The 23,275-nt window shown below is 44.2% G+C and overlaps 1 protein-coding gene and 2 long non-coding RNA genes across 12 annotated transcripts in view; 2 read left to right on the top strand and 1 right to left on the bottom strand.

The window, feature by feature from the left end:
* The window catches only part of LOC129624822 (translation initiation factor IF-2-like), a 353,245-nt gene that overhangs the window by 148,998 nt on the left and 180,972 nt on the right, over nucleotides 1-23,275 (top strand). The gene's annotated exons all lie outside the window — the stretch shown is intronic.
* Nucleotides 8,711-17,650, bottom strand: LOC129624304 (uncharacterized). Its single transcript, XR_008700872.1, has 2 exons — nucleotides 17,334-17,650; nucleotides 8,711-8,899 (listed from the first exon to the last, which is right to left on the bottom strand). It is a non-coding gene; the product is annotated as an uncharacterized LOC129624304 (long non-coding RNA).
* Nucleotides 17,886-23,275, top strand: part of LOC129624303 (uncharacterized) — a 60,979-nt gene continuing 55,589 nt past the window's right edge. The window contains exons 1-2 of one of the 10 annotated variants that reach the window (XR_008700867.1): nucleotides 17,890-17,904; nucleotides 21,759-21,884. This is a non-coding gene — a long non-coding RNA (uncharacterized LOC129624303). Of the gene's footprint in view, nucleotides 17,905-19,296; nucleotides 19,312-19,653; nucleotides 19,672-20,449; nucleotides 20,605-20,741; nucleotides 20,941-21,338; nucleotides 21,563-21,758; nucleotides 21,885-22,058; nucleotides 22,078-23,275 lie in introns of those variants that run through there. The other 9 variants (XR_008700869.1, XR_008700862.1, XR_008700868.1 and 6 more) reach the window with 9 other exon arrangements.

Below are 23,275 nucleotides of genomic sequence, written 5' to 3'. Positions count from 1 at the left end.
TCGCTGGTAGCTTAGTGGTAAAGAATCCACCTGCCAAAGCAGGAGACTTGGATTCTATCCTTGGGTTGGGAAGATCCCCTGGAGGAGGAAATGGCAAGTATTTCCTCTCCAGTATTCTTGCCTGGAGAATCCCATGGACAGAGGAACCTGGCGGGCTATAGTCTTAAGGGGTCACAAAGAGTTGGACACCACTTAGTGACTGAACAACAATAAATTCCATGTGAACACTGGAGTTGGTCTGAACGGTTTAAAAATTTGTTTAAAAAGCTGAATAATCCCCATTTCAATGTCAATGTGGAAAGATGAAGAGTGAGATAGGTTTCTGGTTATAGATGATACATGTTTTAGTTTCTGGTACTTTTCAAGACACCATTAAAATGACATTTAAGTGATCTGTCTGAAAAAACAATCACCCACCTAAAAGAACAAAGAAATGGGGCAATTAACATAGCATTTTGGAATCTGTGAATGATTGGTAGCTTATTGAGCAGAGGAGAAATGAAGAAGTAGCCTTCTTCGTTGTGTAAAGAAGTGTAAAGAAGAATTTACAGTGTAAAGAAGAATTTACACTGATGGATTCTACAGAAGCTCAGGAATTTTCAGCAACAAGAACCCCTTGTAAATGAGCCTGAAGATAGGGCTAAAATCAGGAGTATTGATGAATGTTCAGCTCTGTTCCCCAACTTTACACAAGCGGGTAGCTGCCCCCCTTCCATTCTAACATAGGAATGGATTTTTTTTGTTTGTTTGTTTTTTCTGTAGAAATGATAAACAGAGGCTTCTGCATTGGAATGCTAAGTCACATCAGTCGTGTCCGACTCTGTGCGACCCCATAGACGGCAGCCCACCAGGCTCCTCCATCCCTGGGATTCTCCAGGCAAGAACACTGGAACACTGGAGTGGGTTGCCATTTCCTTCTCCAATGCATGAAAGTGGAAAGTGAAAGGGAAGTCGCTCAGTCGTGTCCAACTCCTAGCGACCCCATGGACTGCAGCCTACCAGGCTCCTCCGTCCATGGAATTCGGAAGGTGTCAGGAAAAGTAAAAAGTGGTATTATCCATACATAGTGTTGAAATCAGGGCGATTGCATTGATTTACCAATTACAGTTACCATCTTCTCCCTGCCCCCTAGCCTGAGGACACAGGGTGATAACCTGCCTACATGAGACCCCAGGAGACTTCCCTGGGATTCTGACCTAAAAATATAACACAAGGGTGCTGAATCAGGGGTTCCCCAAAGAACAGGCCTAACTAGAACAATCCTAAAGTGAATCCCAAGTCAACTCTCCTTCCACCCCAACCCTCTCCCCACCATACAACCCTTTCTATTGGCTTTCTTTAATTATCAGCAGACAGCCAAGGAACATGAGATATTTAAGAAAAGTTTCTCTTATGAGAGACAGACACTAAAACGTGCAAACAGGAAAAATAAAGCAACTTAGAGGAAACAGAACCTTTGCAAGAAGGAAGAAATCTTAAAAAAAAAAATCACTTGTATCTTCAGAGACATAAGGTGTGATATTACAGCTGGGACACAGAAAAGAATTTGTAAGACTTGGGAGATTAAAGTTAAGGAAATTTCTCAGAATGGGAAGTAAAAAGAAAAAATACGAAGTAATATAAAAAAAAAAAAGACAAGAAATTTATAGGATTGGCTCATGAGGTCCAATGTCCAAAAATAGTACCAACCAGCTTGAAGAGAATATAGAAAGCAGAGGACAGAAAACCATCAAAGGACTAATTCAACAGAATTCCCCAACCAAAGACAGGAGTTTCCCAATTAAAAGATAGTACCAGTGCTTGTCATGAAACGTGGCAGCATGCTAGCAGATGACAGGGCCAGTCAGCCAGTTCAGTCCCTCAGTCGTGTCTAACTCTCCGTGACCTCATGGATTGCAGCACACCAGGCTTGCCTTGTCCAGCATCACCTCCCGCAGCTTGCTCAAACTCATTGTCCATTGAGTCAGTAATGTCATCCAGCCATCTCATCCTCTGTCATCCCCTTCTCCTCCTGCCTTCAATCTTTCCCAGCACCAGGGTCTTTTCCAATGAGTTAGTTCTTCACATCAGATGTCCAAAGTTTTGGAGCTTCAGCTTCAGCATCAGTCCTTCCAATGAATATTCAGGACTGATTTCCTTTAGGATTGACTGGTATGATCTCCTTGCAGTCCAAGGGACTCCAAAGAGTCTTCTCCAAACACAACAGTTCAAAAGCATCAATTCTTCAGCACTCAGCTTTCTTTATAGTCCAACTCTCATATCTGTACATGACTTCTGGAAAAACCATAGCTTTGACTAGACACACCTTTGTCAGCAAAGTAATGTCTCTGCTTTTTAATACTCTGTCTAGGTTGATCATAGCTTTTCTTCCAAGGAGCAAGCATCTTTTAATTTAATGGCTGCAATCACCATCTGCAGTGATTTTGGAGCCCAAGAAAATAAATAAAATCTGCCACTGTCTCCACTTTTTTCACCATATATTTGCCATGAAGTGACGGGACCAGATGCTATGAACTTTGTTTTTTGAGTGTTGAGTTTTAAGCCAGCTTTTTCACTCTTCTTCTCTTCACTTTCATCAAGAGGCTCTTTAGTTCGTCTTCCCTCTCTGCCATAAGGGTAGTGTCATCTGCATATCTGAGGTTATTGATATTTCTCTCAGCAATCTTGATTCTATCTTGTGCTTCATCCAGCCTGGCATTTTGCATGATGTACTCTGCAAATGAGTTAAATAAGCAGGGTGATAATATACAGCCTTGACGTACTCCTCTCCCAGTTTGGAACCAGTCCATTGTTCCATGTCCAGTTCTAACTGTTGCTTCTTGACCTGCATACAGATTTATCAGGAGGCATGTAAAGTGGTCTGGTATTATTCCCATCTCTTGAAAAATTTTCCAGAGTTTGTTGTGATCCACACGGTTGAGGTTTTGGCATAGTCAATAAAGCAGAAGTAGATGTTTTTCTGGAATTCTCTTGCTTCTTCCATGATCCAGTTGACATTGTTAATTTGATCTCTGGTTCCTTTGCCTTTTCTAAAACCAGCTTGAACATCTGGAAGTTCTCGGTTCCCATACTGTTGAAGCCTGGCTTGGAGAATTTTGAGCATTATTTTGCTAGCGTGTGAGATGAGTGAAATTGTACAGTAGTTTGAACATTCTTTGGCATTGCCTTTCTTTGGGATTGGAATGAAAACTGACCTTTTCCAGTCCTGTGGCCACTGCTGAGTTTTCCAAATTTGCTAGCATATTGAGTGCAGCACTTTCACAGCATCATTTTTTTAGGATTTGAAATAGCTCAGCTGGAATTTCATCACCTCCACTAGCTTTGTCTGTAATGATGATTCCTAAGGGCTACTTGACTTCACATTCCAGGATGTCTGGCTCTAGGTGAGTGATCACACTATTGTGGTTATCTGGGTCATAAAGATCTTTCTTGATAGTCCTTCTGTGTATTCTTGCCACCTCTTCCTAATATCTTCTGCTTCTGTTAGGTCCATATCGTTTCTATCCTTTATTGTGCCCATCTTTGCATGAAATGTTTCCTTGCTATCTCTAATTTTCTTGAAGAGATCTCTAGTCTTCCCTATTCTATTGTTTTCCTCTGTTTCTTTGCATTGGTCATTGAGGAAGGCTTTCTTATCTCTCCTTGCTATTCTTTGGAACTCTGCATTCAAATGGGTATATCTTTCCTTTTCTCCTTTGCCTTTCAGTTCTCTTCTTTTCACAGCTATTTGTAAGGCCTCCTCAGGCAGCCATTTTGCCTTTTTACATTTTTTTTTTCCTTAGGGATGGTTTTGATCACCACCTCCTGTACAATGTCATGAACCTCCGTCCATAGTTCTTCAGGCAATCTGTATATCAGATTGAATCCCTTGAATCTATTTCTCACTTCTGTGGTATAATCATAAGGGATTTGATTTAGGTCATATCTGAATGGTCTAGTAGTTTTCCCTACTTTCTTCAATTTAAGTCTGAATTTGGCAATAGGGAGTTCATGATCTGAGCTACAGTCAGCTCCCGGTCTTGTTTTTGCTGACTGTATAGAGCTTCTCCATCTTCAATTGCAAAGAATACAATCAATCTGATTTCTGTATTGATCCTCTGGTAATGTCCATGTGTAGAGTCTTCTCTTGTGTTGTTGGAAGAGGGTGTTTGCTATGACCAGTGTGTTCTCTTGGCAAAACTCTGTTAGCCTTTGTCCTGCTTCATTTTGTACTCCAAGGCAACATTGGAGTACAAACAGGCAACACTGCCTGTTACTCCAGGTATCTCTTGACTTCCTACTTTTTCATTCCACTCCCCATCAAGAGAAAATTGGATTAAAGATTTACTGGGCATGGCCCCACCCATCAGAACAAGACCCAGATTCCCCCACAGCCAGTCCCTACCATCAGGAAGCTTCTACAAGCCTCTTATCCTTCTCCATCAGAGGGCATACAGGATGAAAGCCACAATCACAGAAAGCTAACCAAACTGATCACACGGACCACAGCCTTGTCTAACTCAGTGAAACTGTGAGCCATGCCATGTAGGGCCACCGGAGACTGATGGGTCATGGTGGAGAGATCTGACAAAACATGGTCCACTGGAGAAGGGAATGGCAAACCACTTCAGTATTCTTGCCTTGAGAACCCCATGAACAGTATGAAAAGGCAAATGGATATGACACTGGAAGATGAACTCCCAAGGTTGGTAGGTGCCCAGTATGCTACCAGAGATAAGTGAAGCAGTAGCTCCAGAAAGAATGAAGAGGCTGAGACAAAGTGGAAACCATGCCCAGCTGTGGATGTGACTGGTGGTGAAAGTAAAGTCCAATGCTGTAAAGAACAATATTGCATAGGAACCTGGAATTCTAGGTCCATGAATCAAGGTAAATTGGAAGTGGTCAAACAGGGGATGGCAATAGTGAACATCGACATTTTAGAAATCAGTGAACTAAAATAGCCTGGAATGGGCGAACTTAATTCAGATTATCATTATATCTACTACTGTGGGCAGGAATCCCTTGGAAGAAATGGAGTAGCCCTCATAGTCAACAAGAGTCTGAAATGCAGTACTTGGATGCGCTCTCAAAAATGACAGAATGACCTCTGTTTGTTTCCTGGGCAAACCATTCAATAACACAGTAATCCAAGTCTATGACCCAACCAGTAATGCCGAAGAAGCTGAAGCTGAATGGCTCTATGAAGCCTTACAAGACCTTCTAGAATTAACACCCAAAAAAGATGTCCTTTTCGTGATAGGGGACTGGAATGCAAAATGATAGCATAAACCAGTTGGGGGTGGGGGAGAAAGAAGGCCCCAGATCCCAGAGACAGGACAACAGAAGAGCCAGGCATGGAGAGGGACAAGTGTCCCGCTGATCTCAACAGGAGTAAGCTGGGGGCTACAGGAAAGACCTCTTGAAGATGATGACATTGATAAAATGTTAAGAAGTTTACAGAACTGGGGGAGGCTTTGGGGATAACCTCATGGTAGATATATAAGGAAAGTAACCTGAATGCAACAGAGATTAACTCCAGGAAGAAGAAAAAGTAATGTTGAAAAGGAAATATAATCATTGAGTAGCATTAATAATACATGTATGCTTGGTGTGCTCAGCTGTGTCTGACTCTTTGCGAGCCCATGGACTGTAGCCCGCCAGGCTCATCTGTCCATGGGGTTTCCCAGCAAGAATACTGGCGTTGGCTGCCATTTGCTCCTCCAGGAGATCTTCCCGACCCAGGGAATGAACCCGCATCTCCTTTGGCTCCTGCATTTGCAGGTAGATTCTTTCCCACTGAGCCACCTGGGAAGCCCGTGAAAAATACCTGACTCAGACATTAAGAGTGTCTGTAGTTGCAATGATATAAAAATGGGTATTTAACATAACCACACTTGTGCTAGAAATCTGACAGGACAGGAACATGGGACAAGTATATGTGGATGAAACAAAGAAACCCTCATCTTCCTCTTTGAGAGGTCAGTTGCTGCTGCTAAGTCGCTTCAATCGTTTCCGACTCTGTGCGACCCCATAGACGGCAGCCCACCAGGTTCCCCCGTCCCTGGGATTCTCCAGGCAAGAACACTGGAGTGGGCTGCCATTTCCTTCTCCAATGCATGAAAGTGAAAAGTGAAAGTGAAGTCGCTCAGTCGTGCCCAACTCTTAGCGACCCCATGGACTGCAGCCTACCAGGCTCCTCCATCCATGGGATTTTCCAGACAAGAGTACTGGAGTGGGGTGCCATTGCCTTCTCCGTGAGAGGTCAGTAGATAATACCTAAAATTGAAAATCCCAGAGGTGCGAACATAAGCACATTATTTAAATCAGCCCTCAATTTCACCTCATGGTGGTGCACATAGTTGAGGACATCCATTTGGGATTACTGCATAGATAAGAAACTTCCAAATAAAATGTTCTCAAATTTCTAATAAGAAACTTGAATTTGTTTTCATGAATGTAACTTTGTTTCATATTGCTTATTTGCCTGAAATAGTCTCATAGAATTCTTGATCAAGATGTCAGTGATTCTTCTCCTGGCATTCGTGTTCGTCGCTGTCAGATACTATACAGGCAGCAATTAAGAAATATTCGAGCTGTTTCCACACTATTCCAAATTTTACAACAATATTTTTGAAAGTTTGTATTTAAAAAATTCAATTGCTTTAATACTTCTCTTTTCTCTGTACATGCGATACTCTGATACTGCCCATTGTATTTTTTTTTTTTTTTGTCTATGAAGTAATTAAAAATAATGGCAGGGCCCTAATTTGTAAAATGCATGTTCATTGTCAGAGCAGTTACCCCATAGGTTGCTTGGATGCCAAGGAAAAGGGTGCATTAGCCCCCAGCACAAAGAAGTTTCTGAAATCCATAGAGAATTTGGGGAGCTGATACCTGGAGCGTTGCCCAGCAAGTCTCTCTCCCCAACTTCCTAGAGCCACGCCTCCGTCCAGATGTTCCTTGCACATCTGAAATGCAAACACCTCCCTCCAGCTGCATCGGCCACTTCTCCAGAAGGGCAGTGGTGCCTTGTACAGCAGCATGTCCATGTGGGTGTCATGGCCCAGTGGTGTCAGGACCTCACAGCAGATCTGGAGTCAGTTCACAGCACAGCAGTGTGCTGAGACCTACCACTTGGGATGCACTGACTTCTGGATGTGGAAGCAGAGGCCCGCGAAAGGACTGCAAGAGTCGCAAGCAGTTAACCCGTGGGCCTATCCCTACTTAACTGGCGAGACTGCGTCATGAACAAATTAGTATAAATACAAGCTGCTTCTTTAGGAATCTCTCTCATGTGTTCACATTAGATCTTCCAGACCTTTTACCTCATCCAGGGATTGGAAGGAGCTGCTTTGACTCTATTTCCATGAGATGAGGCAAGCAAATGTAGATAATTGTGGAATACGGCTCACTTCTTAAATTCAGAGTTTCTTTAGTTTCTGCATTATCCACATGCTGTATTTTCCATTTTGTCTCAAGTATTGGGCTTCCCTGATGGCTCAGATGGTAAAGAATCTGCCAGCAATGTGGGAGACCTGGCTTCAATCCTTGCATCAGGAAGGTGCCCTGGAGGAGGGCACAGCAACCCACTCCAGTATTCTTGCCTGGAGAATCCCCATGGACAGAGGAGCCTGGCGGGCTACAGTCCATGGGGTCACAAGTTGGACTCGTCAGTTTGTGGATTATCCACATGCTGTATTTTCCACTCTGTTTCAAGTATTACAATAAAGAACAGAACATCTGAAGATAATAAACAGCACCTTTGACTAAAAGGAAGAAAAATTGAAATGAATGGGGAATAGAGCTTGTGTTTTTTTGAATCTCCAATTGTTAATTTTCTCACTATCCCTTTAATGTGGTCCTAGGGAAGTTAGTAATAATGTTTCAAAAGAGGTAGGAAATGGATAGCACTCTTTCACTAAATTAGCTGGAAAAGAAGAAAGGCACTTCAGTATACAGAGTAGTGACTGCTCACCGTCCTTCTACGTAAGGGAAGGAGAATGTGGTCCATTCGGCGCCCTCCATATTCAAGGCTGAAACTGGAAACAATGACACTTTAATTCACTGCTGAGTTAATGGGCCTGCTGATTTGTCTTCATTTTTCAGGACTCTAAAATGTCCTTAAAACCCTCTCAAGGGTTTTATACTTTTAACCCAAGGTCTCTGTGCTTCATTTTTCCTTTTGTTCTTCAAACACTCTCATTGCCTCTGTTTTATCTTCTGAGAAGTTTGGAATAATGCATGATATGTATTGAATGATTTGGATGGCGTTTGTGACATGTCTTGCTGATGTTAAGCCATTCAAAATCCTAGGGAATAGTCCCAGCTTGCATTAGCAGTAGATTAATGCAGGTGAACTTCAGAGTCTTAATTTTAAAGAATTTACATTTTTACCAGTGATGATTGAAAACCATTGGCATTCTTTCTGCCCAAATTACTGATTACAATTGCAAATTCTTGCACAAAGTGCTAGAATGACTTCTCACTGTTCCATAAGGCGCAGAGTATTATTTTACCCGTTTAATGGCTATTAAATATTTAAAAACAATTTTCCAAAAATACATCCATAACTGTAGGTAATGTGCATAAATCACAATGGAAAATGCATTCTGGTATAGATGCCTAATAATACTTGTGTAGACCAGTTTCCTGTCTAAGAGAATTTGCTGAGAGGAAAGGTTAAATTTGGGGGAGTTTTTTCATTTGTGATTTTATTAGGAGATTGAAACAAATAGGCGTGCTTTCAGATGAGATCAAGAGCGTTATTACTCAGGTGGTTACTGACTTTTTGCTCCAGGATTTCCTGGATGTGAGCTGTGAGTCCCAACTTCAGGATCTGAATCAGGAATGGTGGATAACCATGTTGACTTAGTTATTTGGGATATGGGATCCAGGAAGCCCATCAGCTCTTGAATGTTCCCTGTGAAAAATGAGCAGGAGTTAGTTTTATAAAGTTAAGGGACTTCTATTCCAAGCAAAGATTCAAAAGAAGATTCTAAAAAGAGGGCAAGTAAAGAACCTGCCTGCCAGTGCAAGACTCATGAAAGATGTGGGTTCAATCCCTGGTCGGGAAGATCCCCTGGAGAAGAGGATGGCTTCCCACTCTAGTATTCTTGCCTGGAGAATTCCATGGACAGTCTATTGGGTCACAAAAAGTTGGACACGGCTAAAGGGACTGAGCATGCACGCCCGCAGGAGAGAGAAGGGTTAGCATCACCATCTGGAGAGCAGAGAAGGGACTGGGCAGGGCTGGGACCAGGGAGTGGGGGTGGGGTCAGGGTGCGGGGGCGGGGCTGGAAAAGAGGAGTAGGAGGAAAGCAGGGAGTCATCTGATGGACTTGAGATCTGGGATGGAAATTTAATTTTCTTGAAGAAACATTTGGAACTCTTGGCAACAAGTGACATGATCAAAATGACATTTAGGGGAGATGATGCTTGCTTTGTGGGCTATACAGAAACTCGAAAGAAGAGGAAAGAGGCAGGCACTTGGTGAGAAGGGCTGCAGTGAAGAAGGGAGAAAGAGAAGAGATTTTCCTAGGCTGCCTTGGAGAACTCCTCCCATCCCTACAGGTTCCCCCCCCCCCAAAAAATGTGTCGGGGTTATCCAAAAGATTATGCATCAAATGTCCAGATGCCTTCCTGAATAGGTCAGTTCTCTTCCCAGCTTACAAGTCATGGAACCATGGCAAAGGATCAGTTTGCAAAAGATAGAAATTTGTTAAATTGATTGATTATCCTTTGGACATGGTAGGGCCCTTCCCCTCATTCTTCCTGCCCCCAGGAGATCCTGCAGTTGGCAATAAATAAAAGGATGTGAGAAGAGTTATCGGTCCAGGAAGGGAAACACGGGCTTGGGTTGGGCTGTATACACAGTAATTGGATCCGGGTGTGGGGATAAGCATTCCATGTTGCAAAGAGGAGCCAGTAAGAGCCAAGGCGGGAGTGCACACACAGTAAGCTGCTTTGGTGAGGCCAAGGGAGAAAGGAGACAGAGAAGGAGCAATCAGAGTGGCATTAAACCCGTGAAATTGTTTGATCTGAACTTGACACGGATATTTGCTTTATTAGAGCTGATGGCATGATCTTTGCTTTTAGGTCATAAATGTTGGGGGGGGGGGACAATCTTATTACCCAAGACTTAGCATCTACAAAGAATTCACAAATACAAACAAGGTGAGCTCCAAACCAGTATTGCTAACCAGATGTTCAGCCAGCCAAGAGATTTTCATGAGCCCCCTTTACAGATACAGTTCCCCATTATTCTTCTTAGAGTCAGCTTATTGGAGTGAAAAGGCTTTAAATGAGTATCAGGAAGGCAATTTTCAAGATAGGTTTGCATTCTGAAGTGGTGGAGCTTTTTGAACAAAAGGAGCAAAAGTGTCAAAAGGTAGAGATTTCTAGTTATAAATAAGTAAGTCGTTGCCATGTACTGTAAAGCATGGCGACTATAACACTGTATTATACATTCAGACCTTGCTGAGGGACTAGAGCTTAAAACTTCTCATCCCAAGACAAAAGTTTGTAGTTATGGGTGGTGATTGACAATAACCTGACTTCTTATGGTAAATGTTTTGCAATATATACATATATTGAATCATTATGTTGTACATGTGAAATTGATGTAATGTTATATGTCTCAAAATAAAAAAATTAATAAAAGAATACATTAATTTTTATATTGTAATCAAAATCAAGCAGCATTCACCCAGCCTCCAGGATGGATTGTAATACTGGACACTTTGTTCTAAATGGGAAATCTTTTTGAATCCCATATCACTCAGGGTTTTCCAGACAAATAGAATCAATAGATATCGTGCATGTATATATGTGTGTGTGTGTGTATATGTGTGTATAATATGTGTGTATGTGTGTGTATGTGTGTGTATATGTGTGTATAATATATGTGTGTATATGTGTGTGTATATGTGTGTGTATATGTGTGTGTGTATAATATGTGTGTGTGGTTTATTTATTTTAAGTAATTGTTTCACACAGTTGCGTGAAGCAGGCAAGTCTGACACTCACTGGGCTGGCCAGCAGACAGGAGTTGATGTTATAGCCTTAAATCTGGAATCTTTAGGGCAAGTCAACAGGTTAAAAACATAGGCCAGATTTCTAGAGTTTTTAGGCAGAATTCTCTTTTCTCCTGGAAACTCAGTTTTTGCCCTTAAGACCTTCAGCTTATCGTACGAGGCCCACTCAGACTGTCCAGGGTGACCTCTTTCCCTTAAAGTTAACAGATAGGTAATGTCAGTCACATCTACAGAAATACCTTTACAGCCACATCTAGACTATTGTTGGACCAAATAACTGGGCACCACAGCTGACCAAGCTGACATGTAAAATTTTACCATCACAAATCTCTGATTTTTCCTTTAGTGGAAGAGCAGAGTCAGCTGTTTTCTGCCCCATTTCCTCAGTGTTTAAATTTTTACAATGAAGAAAGGTTCTCTTAGTGATTCAAAGGTGGCAGTTTTAGTGGAACATTTTTTTCCTGTCAAATTATTTAAAAAACAAACTTTGAAAAGCTGAGCAATATCAATACCCTACCACTGTCTCACACGATGCCAAATGGTCTTGTGAGCTCTACCTGGTTGGCGGGATGGGCATAACTGATAAAAGTTATTTTCTTCCTGAACTCTGCACTGAGGCTGCTCCACTGACTGCAGTAATCACATGGGATGTGGCGAGTTAATTTTTTTTCTGGGAAGAATTTCAGTGTTAGAATTTACTGTCTTTTGCACATATAAATTTGAAGCTTTAATGTTACACTCTTCTGGTTATTTGCATTTAATATGCATGCAAATTCACAATGTATACTATGTACCAAGCACATAATTTATAAATCCGTACTTTCCCTGGTTGTTAGCAATTTTGGCCGCTTTAAAAATTAATACTTTGAAGAAATATATGATTTCAAATTTATATGTAGTATCTTTAGTTTCCAGAGGCAAATATGAAGTACATTCTCTGCTGGGAAAGGTAGATCTCTGCTGTAACATTCTCAGTGTTTAAAGAAGTTATGCCTAATGCTAAAGGTTAGAATGCTTTTCTTTTTCTTTCCTGTGATTGGCTTCGGGTTAGTTGTTGCAGACATTTGTTTCCACTAACGATGCTGAAAAATATGTGTTTCTGAATCGTGATTGATTGTAACCAGCAGGATCTTGATACAGTCAGGGGCGAGTTGTTTCAGGTGATAAACACACCTCACGCGACAAGAGTAGCACACTGTACACTTAAGTGGGAGAAGATCAGGTCTGCCAGGATTAACCCAGAGCAGATGGACCCCAGAGAGAGAGTCTGGGGCCTCTCCGGCTGTTCCTTAGGCTCGTTGTCTTGGCAACCAAAACACAGCCATCAGTCCTCCTGGGCCAGGCACTTCCCCAGCCCTGACTGCTCGACCTTTCCTCCTCCCCTTCCCATCTGTCACTGGTGCTCTCCCTGGCCGCTTACAGGCAGTTTCAGGTTTTCCATTTTCCTCCTGGTACAGCTCCAGGCACCACCTGTGGCTCTTCCTTCTCCTCTGAGCGGCTGAAACCACATCACTGACCCCCCAGCTTCTCTGCTGTGTTCCTCTTCTATCAGCCCAGACAAGGCCTCCCACACCTTCCCACTACTGAGGAAAGTGCTCTTTCAGCGTAGACCTCCCGGCATTCGGCATCTTCCGTGGGGACAGGCCTCCATCCTCAGCTCCAGTAGTCAGCTCTGGTGTCTTAGTTGGGCTAATTTTTTTTTTCTTTACCCTTCTTCTTTCTGATCATCTTCATGGCTGTTAGTCACCCTCCTCCTACAACTTACCAGCTCTCGGGATGGCTTCACCTTCTCCGTCTCTACGTTGTCTCCACCCCTCTCAAAGTCAGCCCTCCTTAAGTGGCAATGAGCACAGGCTTTCCAGCTGACCGGTTGGTAACAGCGCCACGGTCACCATCATCAATGCCATGAATGTTATCACCGGGTTCTGTGTCAGCTTAGTGCCAGTTGCTTAGAAGATGGACTGAATTCATCAGGTCTGTGGACGCTGAGTCACAGCCCATGTCTTGACCTCTGCATGATGTTGTGCAGCTTGTCAAGAACAAGAGTCAGGATGAGAACCCACTGACACGGGTGTCCTTGGGTACAGCTGGATCTGCCAGGGTCAGAGGGGACTTGCATCCCCCATTCATGCCCTGAGAGAGGCACCTTCAGGTGACCGATCTATGCTGAGACACAGAGATGAAGGGGCCCTGTTTTCTGGCTCCTTTGTGGGCTGAGGGGACTCACTCACTGATTTGTAGCTGAGCACCCTCTACACATGGGAAGGCCTTGACTTACGGCATGTGTGTGAAAATCAAGAAGAATCAAAGTGAAGTTATCTCTTAAGAAGGGGAGATGTTCACTGAGGACCAAATCTACTCTCTCTCCTTTCAGTCAGTTCAGTTCAGTTGCTCAGTCATGTCTGACTCTGCAACCCCATGGACTCCAGCACACCAGGCCTCCCTGTCCATCACCAACTCCCAGAGCTTATTCAAACTCATGTCCATTGAGTCGGTGATGCCATCCAACCATCTCATCCTCTGTTGTCCCCTTCTCCTCCTGCCTTCAATCTTTCCCAGCATCAGGGTCTTTTCAAGTGAGTCAGCTCTTCGCATCAGGTGGCCAAAATATTGGAGTTTCAGCTTCAGCATCAATCCTTCCAATGAATATTCAGGACTGATTTCCCTTAGGATGAACTGGTTGGATCTCCTTGAAGTCCAAGGGACTCTCAAGAGTCTTCTCCAACACCACAGTTCAAAAGCATCAATTCTTCGGCACTCAGCTTTCTTTATAGTCCAACTCAAATCCATACATGACTACTAGAAAAACCATAGCTTTGATTAGACAGACCTTTGTTGGCAAAGTAATGTCTCTGCTTTTTAATATGCTGTCTAGGTTGGTCATAGCTTTTCTTCCAAGGAGCAAGCATCTTTTAATTTCATGGCTGCAGTCACCATCTGCAGTAATTTTGGAGCCCAAAAATATAGTCTGTCACTGTTTCCCCATCTACTTCCCATGAAGTGCTGGGACCAGATGCCATGATCTTAGTTTTCTGAATGTTGAGATTTAAGCCAACTTTTTCACTCTCCTCTTTCACTTTCATCAAGAGGCTCTTTAGTTCTTCTTCACTTTTTGCCATAAGGGTGGTATCATCTGCATGTCCGAGATTATTAATATTTCTCCCACCAATCTTGATTCCAGCTTGCCCGGCATTTTGTATGATGCATCTAAGTTAAATAAGCAGGGTGACAATATACAACCTTGATGTACTCCTTTCCCAATTTGGAACCATTCCATTGTTCCATGTCCAGTTCTAACTGTTGCTTCTTGACCTGCATACAGATTTCTCAGGAGGCATTTAAGGTGGTATGGTATTCCCATCTCTTTAAGATTTTTCCACAGTTTTTTGTGATCCACACAGTCAAAGGCTTTGGCATAGTCAGTAAAGCAGAACTAGATGTTTTTCTGGAACTCTTGTGCTTTATCAATGATCCAATGGATGTTGGCAACTTGATCTCTGGTTTCTCTGCCTTTTCTAAATCCAGCTTGAATATCTGGAAGTTCACGGTTCATGTACTGTTGAAGCCTGTCTTGAAGAATTTTGAGCATTACTTTGCTAGCGTGTGAGATGAGTGCAATTGTGCGGTGGTTTGAACATTCTTTGGCCTTGCCATCAATGAGGAGGAGTCTCACTTTTGCTTTTGGATAATGTGACAGTGTTTGATAAACTTGCTGTAAGTATCAGGTGAAAATGGCTCTGTGGTTATAATGACCTCCAAATGAAATATTATGCAGTGGTTTCTCTTCCTTTCCCTCCTCATCTCCCTTTTTCCTTCTTCCTTCTCCTCTCCTCCCCCTCTTCCTTTTTGATAATAAACATAGCATCCTATGGAGAAGTAAATGGCAATCCACTCCAGTATTCTTGCCTGGAAAACATCATGGACAGAGGAGCCTGGAAGGCTATATAGTCCATGGGGTCGCAAATAACTTAGTGACTCCTGTCCTGTCCATAGCAGCTTATAAATGTCTAAGGTACTCTAGGTGGCCCAGTGATGCCTTTTTGCTGAGCTGGATGGTATCGTAGGTAACTGCAGCCCGCATCTTCCATCCGTGTGCTGTGGGCAGAGTGGCCTTCTCACTGCCAGAGAATGTCCAGGGGACATGGAAGCCACATGCTTGCTTTACAGGAGCACTGAGTGTGAGAACTTGAGCCTGACTCACTTCTGGAGCTCAGACACGGACTGCTTTCTCCTATGGCTCAGGATTCCTCAAAAGAGGCCAGATTGAGAGAAAGGCACATGGGAAGAAGTCTGCGAGTGGGACTAGGTTGAGCAACAGCCTGGGTAGTCAAGGTAACAGAGACTCAAGGTACCTCTCCTGACTTAACTAGCATCCCCTCAACTCCCCTTTGGAGAAGGCAATGGCACCCCACTCCAGCACTCTTGCCTGGAAAATCCCATGGATGGAGGAGCCTGGTAGGCTGCAGTCCATGGGGTCGCAAAGAGTCGGACACGACTGAGTGACTTCACACTCACTTTTCACTTTCATGCATTGGAGAAGGAGATGGAAACCCACTCCAGTGTTCTTGCCTGGAGAATCCCAGGGACGGGGGAGCCTGGTGGGCTGCCAGCTATGGGGTCGCACAGAGTCGGACATGACTGAAGCGACTTAACAGCAGCAACTCCCCTTACTACAGCAGACACCTCCTCACACACACAGAAACAAGTGTGCTCCCGGAGGAAGGAGGCTGTGGCGTAAGGCATGGGTGGGTAGACTCTGTACCTGGGACATATCCAGATCTGTTTTTGTAAGGACAAAGGCTCAGGATTGTTTTTAATGCGTTGAAAAACCAAAGCAAAAAACAATGTGTTAGATACAGTACTAAAGCCTTTGAAGTTTACAATATTATCTGGCCCTTAATATATAATTGTCAGTCCCTGTAAAGAACTGGTCATAATGCCTAATGACTCCTTCCTGGTGGTCACTTTTTGAAATAGCAAGGCCCAAGATTGGAAATGGTTTCCCTGATGGCTGGGCCTGGAGTTGGTGTTCTATAGGAAGTTATGTGTCCAGACAGGGTTGTTAGTGGTGTCCGTTGTAACCTGTGGATTGATGGAGCAATGAAGGCCAGTGCAACGGGGAAAAGCACAGGCGAAGAGGAGAGGAAGGCTCTCAGATTAGGAATCGCCTTGCCCACCGCCACCTGGGCACTGCAGAGCGAATGACTGAGACGAGGACTCCCCGGCAGAGTGTGGAGACCTGGGACCCAGGCTTTTGCCTTAAACCCAATATATTTGTAGCACCATGAACGAGAAGGCCAGGGGACTTGGGTTTACACTTGTATTTAGTTCACAGAGTACATCTCTGTCTCGCTGTGTCTCACTGTGCGCAGTGTCTGCTGAACCCGCTTTAGGCACGGCGCGAGCTAAGAGGCTGGAAGAAAATGCGAGAAGCTGTAGGAACTGCAGACACGTTTATTCTTTTCTGGCTGCTGCAACATGCGTGTGTGTGTGTGTGTGTGTGTTAGTCGCTCAGTCGTGTCCGACTCTTTGTGACCCCATGGACTGTAGCTCACCAGGCTCCTTTGTCCGTGGGATTATCCAGGCAAGAGTGCTGGAGTGAGTGGGTTGCCATTTCCTTCTCCTATTATACTTCATAATATGTAACAAATACTTTTGTTTATAAGTCAGACTTTTCTATACACATGTGTTGTTTTCATAAATGTTCCATGTAGGAAGCCTTTACATGTACAGATAAAGATCAAGAAACTAAACTCGTTCAGAGGTATAAACTGACTACATTTACAGCTGAAGAAAGAGAGATCTATTGTGCATTTGACATGACCACAGTTTTCTCACTAAATCTTCACAACTCTAAAAGGTATCTGCTTTAATTTCTAAGATTTAAATTATTTAAAAATATGTACTTATTATCTGTGGTTTAGAAGCTAAGTTGTGTCCGACTCCTGCAAACCTATGGACTCTTTCTATGGGATTCTCCAGGCAAGAATACTAGAGTGGGTTGCCATTTCCTTCTCCAGGGGGTCTTTCCAACCCAGGAATCAAAGCTGGGTCTCCTGCATTGCAGGCAGATTAATTACTGAGTAAGCTACTTATTATCTGTAGTACTGTTCATAAGTAATCAATGAACAGTACTTATGTTAAAAATTTTAAAATGTTAAAAATTTTAGTTCTGCAATCCTAAATATACCTGGTGATGAGAGCTCCCATCTAAAAGAAAACAATATTGAGAACTTCAGAAGTGCATAATGTTAATTTCTATTAAGATCAAAAGGGAATCCAGAGATTCAAGAGAAAAATTTAAAGGTTTTAAAAACTCACCTTTTAAATTTTCAAAGTGCACCCAAGAAGCAGACTCTACCTTTTTGGTTCCCACATGGCAGCAGCAGATATAACATAACACAACACAACCCAATTCGCCCTCAAGGGCTTTCCAGGTGGAGCTTATATATGCTTACAGAACAGAAGTAGCCCATGGCCAAGCACGTAGCTCGTGAGGTGTATGTGCGGTGCTATAAGTGAGCTCAGCTGCTACAAAATCATTACTTACAAAACGGGGCGGGGGGAGAGCGAGAGGGCATGGAGCAAGAGAGCCTGACCACTGCTGCTTTGGCTAATTTGCTCTTTCCCAACAACCTCATTTTGAGGTTGTGAGAACCCTCTGAACAGGTGAAAGGGCATTTCTTTCAACCTCAATCAATAGAGAAGAAAGAATTGATGATTAATCAGAGGTGTGTCCTGTTTAAGGTCATATAGTTGTTATTTGGTGGAGTTGGAAATCAGACTCAGATATTCTGGCTCTAAAATATGATCACCATCCTCAGGGTCAGTGCGTTACACAGTGTTAACCTTGCACCCCAACTCCCCAACACAGAAGCCTTCCCACTCAATAGTAAGTCTATATGTTGTTATTGTTCAGTCATTAAGTTGCATCCGACTCTTTGTGACCCCATAAACTGCAGCACACCAGTCTTCCCCATCCTTCACTATCTCCTGGAATCAGTGATGCCATCCAATCATGGCATCCTCTGTCGTCACCTTCTCCTGCCTTCAGTCTTTCCCAGAATCAGGGTCTTTCCCAGTCAGTCAGTTCTTTGCATCAAATGGTCAAATTATTGGAGCTTCATCTTTAGCATCACTCTTTCCAATGAATATTAAGGGTTGATTTCCTTTAGGACTGACTGGTTTGATCTCCTTGCAGTCCAAGGGACTCTAAAGAATCTTCTCCAGCATCACAGTTCGAAAGCGTAAATTCTTCAGTTATCAGCCTTGTTTATGGGCTAACTATCGCATGCATCCATGACTACTGGAAAAACCATAATTCTGACTATATGGACCTTTGTTAGCAAAGTGATGTCTCTGTTTTTTAATATGCCGGCTAGGTTTGTCATAGCTTTTCTTCCAAGAAGCAAGCGTCTTTTAATTTCATGGCTGAAATGAAATTTTAATTTCTATATGTATGTTTATTATATTAACATATAAGGAATGGGTAGCATACCTCTAGAAACTGACTCATTTGTGTATCTCAGCTTTGTCTCCTTCTCACATGGGAAGGTGTATGTGGAAGAAACCCTTAGCAAGTGTGCAAGGTGGTGTGCATTGCTCTGAATTGTGTGTGTATGTCTGGAAATGCTGACTCGTGGCAGATTCCTTGGATATTCTAGTTTGACCTTCATAAAGGACCTGAGAGAGAAGCAGTTGTGAAAGATATTAATGACACTATGGCAGTCTTACTAAAAATTGGAGTTGTTTTCACTAGCTTACCATAGTTGTCGGAGAAAGTTGCCCTTTAATTGATGAATCAAGTGGTTTATCCTGTGTATGTATGTTTTGATTGACAGCAGCCATCATTCCTCCCTGACAGGACAGGAGAGAGAATCTTACACGTTTCCTCACCATCTACAGACTTTGATATTTTTTCCTCCTGATTAAGCGTACAGGATGAACCAGGGGGTCTGCATCGCCTCTGGTTCTCCATCTGAGTCTGAACCCTGAGCGAGGAATTTGGTCCTGGAGCCAGTGTCACTGACAGAGGCATCGGCCACCGGGGAATCCGTCACAAATAAGAGCAATCTAGCCGTCCCAGGAACCTAACCACGTCCATATTCAGATAAGGAGAGCACCAAGTGATCTCACGAAGAGTGCTTATCAGGGGCTCGGCGGGTAGTGGTGCCGTTACCCTGCTTCTTGCTGCTGCTGCTGCTAAGTCGCTTCACTCGTGTCCGACTCTGTGTGACCCCATAGATGGCAGCCCACCAAGCTCCCCCGTCCCTGGGATTCTCCAGGCAACAACACTGGAGTGGGTTGCCATTTCCTTCTCCAATGCATGAAAGTGAAAAGTGAAAGTGAAGTCGCTCAGTCGTGTCCGACTCTTAGCTGCCCCATGGACTTGCAGCCTACCGGGCTCCTCCGTCCATGGGATTTTCCAGGCAAGAGTACTGGAGTGGGGTGCCATTGCCTTCTCCGAGCCTGCTCCTTAAGTATGTTAAAAAATAGAGCCTTGAAAGTCATGGTTGTGAAGAGGGAGGACAGGAAAATGAGTGAAATAGCTCACACGGTGCACTTGTCTTCGGAGCAGCGATTCACACGGTGCATTTTTCTTCGGAGCAAGGAGTCCTGTCAGTTTCTCAGAGTGGCTATTTCATCTCTTACAGTCTCAGTAAGAATGTCTTGGTCAGCCGCGGGTTAGCAGCTCGGGAGCTGACTTAGATCTCTGCCTTGCTGACTCCTTGTACCTTTTTGATTTCAGCTCAAATGTCATTTCTTAGAGAGCCTTCCTCCCACCCAGTCTGGGATTTCCTTCCCCCCAGCTCTGCTCCCTGTGTTCTCTGTCTCATCATTCTGTTTCATTTTCTTCACAGCACCTATCACTGTTTGAAATGGTTTTATTTCTTTAGTGGCCTGTTTAGTGTCTCTGTCTCTCTCTGTGTTACCTCTGAGACATAAGCTCCATGCCACGGAAGCCAACCGTGCCTCCCTGGTTTACTGTTGTTTTTCATAACACATAGAATGGTGCCTGGCTTATGGCAAGTGCTTCATAATTCAAATTCATCGAGTGACTCGATGAAAGAATGAATTAGTGAGGAAGTATGTGCTTTTCTGTTGCTCAATCCCACAGTAATATAGTGCCCATATACTGGCTTGTGGTCTTTCCCTATGAGGGGGATCCAGAGGGACTCCATTAGCTTTCTATTGTTGCAGCAACAAGTTACCACAGACTTAGCAACTTGATAGGCATTTGTTATCTTAAAGTTCTAGAGATCAGAAGCCCACACAGGTCTCACTGGGTTAACACCAAGGTGTTAGCCGGTCTGCGTTTCTCTCTGGAGGCTCCAGGGGGAATCCATTTTCTTGCCTGTTTCAGCTTCTTGAGGCCACACACATTCCTTGATTTGCACCCCTTTCAAGGTCTTTAAAGCCAGCCGTGATGAGTTGACTCTTTCTCGGGTTGCCATCTCTCTGATTCACTGCAGCTGGGGTGCTTTCTCTGCTTTAAGGATTCATGTGATTAGATTGGGCTCACTTAGATAAACTAGGAAAACCTGCCATCTCAATGTTCTTATTACTCAAGTCTGCAAAGTCCTTTGGTCAGGTAAGATAGCATACTCATAGGCTCCAGGAGAAGTTCATGGATGTCTTGTGAGGGGCCTGGAGGGGGATTATTTTTCTGCCTACTATGTGAATTTACTCAAAGAGCAGGCAGAGGGTGGGCTAGCCCAGAGTTTCATTTCTCTTTCAGAATATATATCGTGAAGGACAGAGTTGTTCAGTGCATTTATTCATTCAATGATAAAGATTTCTGGAGCTTGTCATGTTTTCTTTGACAATTACGTTTCTGATGGCAGAGTGGGCTAGGCTAGCTTTGGATGTGGTGACCCTGGAAAAGTTCACCTGAATTCAGTTCCAGGCCTGACAATGAGAAATTGAGGTGCTAACCGAAAATGGGATTTGGTGTGTCCAGTGGGGACTCGGAGTGGTTGTTCTAGTACTGGTAACAGATACATTTGCTGAGTATAGGCCTGCTTGGAGTAATTAATTCATGCCGTATTTACAGCATCCTGTAACAGAGGTAGTTATTATCCCCATTATATGGATGATGAAACTAAGGCAGAGAAGTTAAATAAGTCACCTGAGATCATACAACAAATATGTAATTGAGCTGGAGTTATAAACCCCATGTCTTCTGGCTCTAGGTCCTGCTCTGTAATCGCTGTCCTCCCTTGCTGCTCATAGGGCCATTTTGAGAGTAGCTGAAAAGAGCTAAAGGGGCTTCCCAGGTGGCGCTGGTGGTAAAGAATCCTCCTGCCAATGCGGGAGACGGGTTCAATTCCTGGGCGGGGAAGATCCCCTGGCGAAGGAATTGGCAACCCATTCCAGTATTCTTGCCTGGGAGAATCCTCTGGACAGAGGAGCCTGGGGGGCTGCGGGCCATAGGGCCGCAAAGAAGTCAGGTTGACTACGGCGATTTAGCACGAAGGAGCTTTAAGAGAGCCACAGTGGGGGCGAGGCGGGGCAGAGCCTCCGTGTCTTGCAGGTGTGTGTGGGAGCAGGTGGGTGATGGGACCTGGGGTCTCCAGGAAGCGGAGGCAGGAGGCGCCGTGCGCAGGCGCAGCCCGGCGGTTGGGTGGGCGCGGGAGATGCTGCGAGGAGGCTGGACCATGCCGCCCGCGGGCGCGCCGGGTCCGGGACTGGCGGGGCAGATGCCGGCTGAGCCCTTCACTGAACAGGAGACTCAAACCGTTACAGGGGAAAGGCTCGGAAGCCCGGAGCTGACACGTCTGCTGCATCAATTACCAGACCTGGGTTCGTGGGCAGCACTTGGATTCGTCGAGCCTCTTGTGAAGAGAGCCTACAAATCGTCGGCATCTCCAGGTGGGACAAGGATCAAACGGTTGTTGAGAAGGGCCCTGTAAATCTTCGTTATTACTGTCCACATGCCAGACTGGCAAGGTCGGGGAACGGAACCAAGTAGGGGCACCTCCGCGCCTCAAAAACTTGAGCAAAATACGGGAGCAAGACAGGAGTTTTTCTTCCCGTGAAACTGATTGATGGCGGGGATTTACAGGTCAGCCTGGGAAAGCATGTAATCCATCAGGGCATTAGAAGGATGTCTTGTTTTGGGCGTGCAGATCCATGGTCACTAAGGTACTAATAAGCGGACAGTGGACAAGCCGCCTCCGCTTGTTCTGCAACCCCCTCGTTTTACTAGCTGTCAGGTGGCCAGGTCTTGAAGGAAGGTGGTTTTATTCAGTGGGTTTGCCGTAATTGTGTGAACGAACGTGGTGGCTGTGAGTTTCAGGCTTCAGAAAGGAGGTGCAGAAACTTACCTTGGAGTTAAGAGCCTCTGCAAATACTTAATCAATCATACATAACTGTCAAGATCGGTAAAGCTCTGAGATTTTACCTTGCCTGTGAACTCTGCGCCTGACTCAGTTCTATACCGGTTGGAAATAGACAGGAAAATCCTGGGTCAGACACAAAGGATTTTATTTGCTCATGGCCCAGCCGGCAGCGGGAGCTCCCGCTCAGTTTCTCTTGGCCTTCAACTCCCAGAGGGGCAGGGCCTAGCAACCCCAGTGGGTGCTTCACCCAGGAGGGTCTGTGTCACAGCTGAGGCGGGCAGAGCTTAAGAAGCCATCATTCTTACAAAGCAGGGGTCGCCAGCCTCCAGGCTTCGGACCAATACCTCCTTGTGAGATCAGTGGCGGCATCAGATTAGAAATAAAGTACACAATAAATGTAATGCACTTGAATTATCCTGAAACCATACCCTCACCCCCACTGGCCCTCTGGTGCGTGGAAAAATTGTCTTCCACCGAAACTGGTTCCTGGTGCCGAAACAGTTAGGGACCGCTGTTATAAAGGGCTGCTGGCAAACATATCCAGCCTTTAATATCCTGGTCAGGTAACCAGTCTGTCATTTGTCCTGGAGGGAGACACTGTCTTCATCCTTCTAGGCTGTTCACTTTACAGACATCCTTGTAGAGACAGTCTGGGACAAAAGCTCTCACAAGGCGTGTAATGAAGTTTCCCAGTAGAACCTAATGCAGAATTAGCAGAGATTCCTAACAATTACCTATCAGAGGTGTTTGTGTTTAAGTAGCTGGAATTGTACCAGTGAGTTGGTATAATCTGAATTCACTTTGGGGGAAAAAAAAATCCATTTCTAATTCTGTTCACTTAGTGAGTTCTCAATACTTTTGGATGGTGATTCTGCCAAACTTGTTGCTTAAATACTTAATTACTATGGAGTTCCAAACTTC

The sequence above is a fragment of the Bubalus kerabau genome, chromosome 12 (genome assembly GCF_029407905.1).
Source record: "Bubalus kerabau isolate K-KA32 ecotype Philippines breed swamp buffalo chromosome 12, PCC_UOA_SB_1v2, whole genome shotgun sequence".
Lineage (NCBI taxonomy): Eukaryota > Metazoa > Chordata > Mammalia > Artiodactyla > Bovidae > Bubalus > Bubalus kerabau.
The sequence above is the reverse complement of the archived record's forward strand: the minus strand, read 5'-3'. Positions and strand labels throughout refer to the sequence as shown.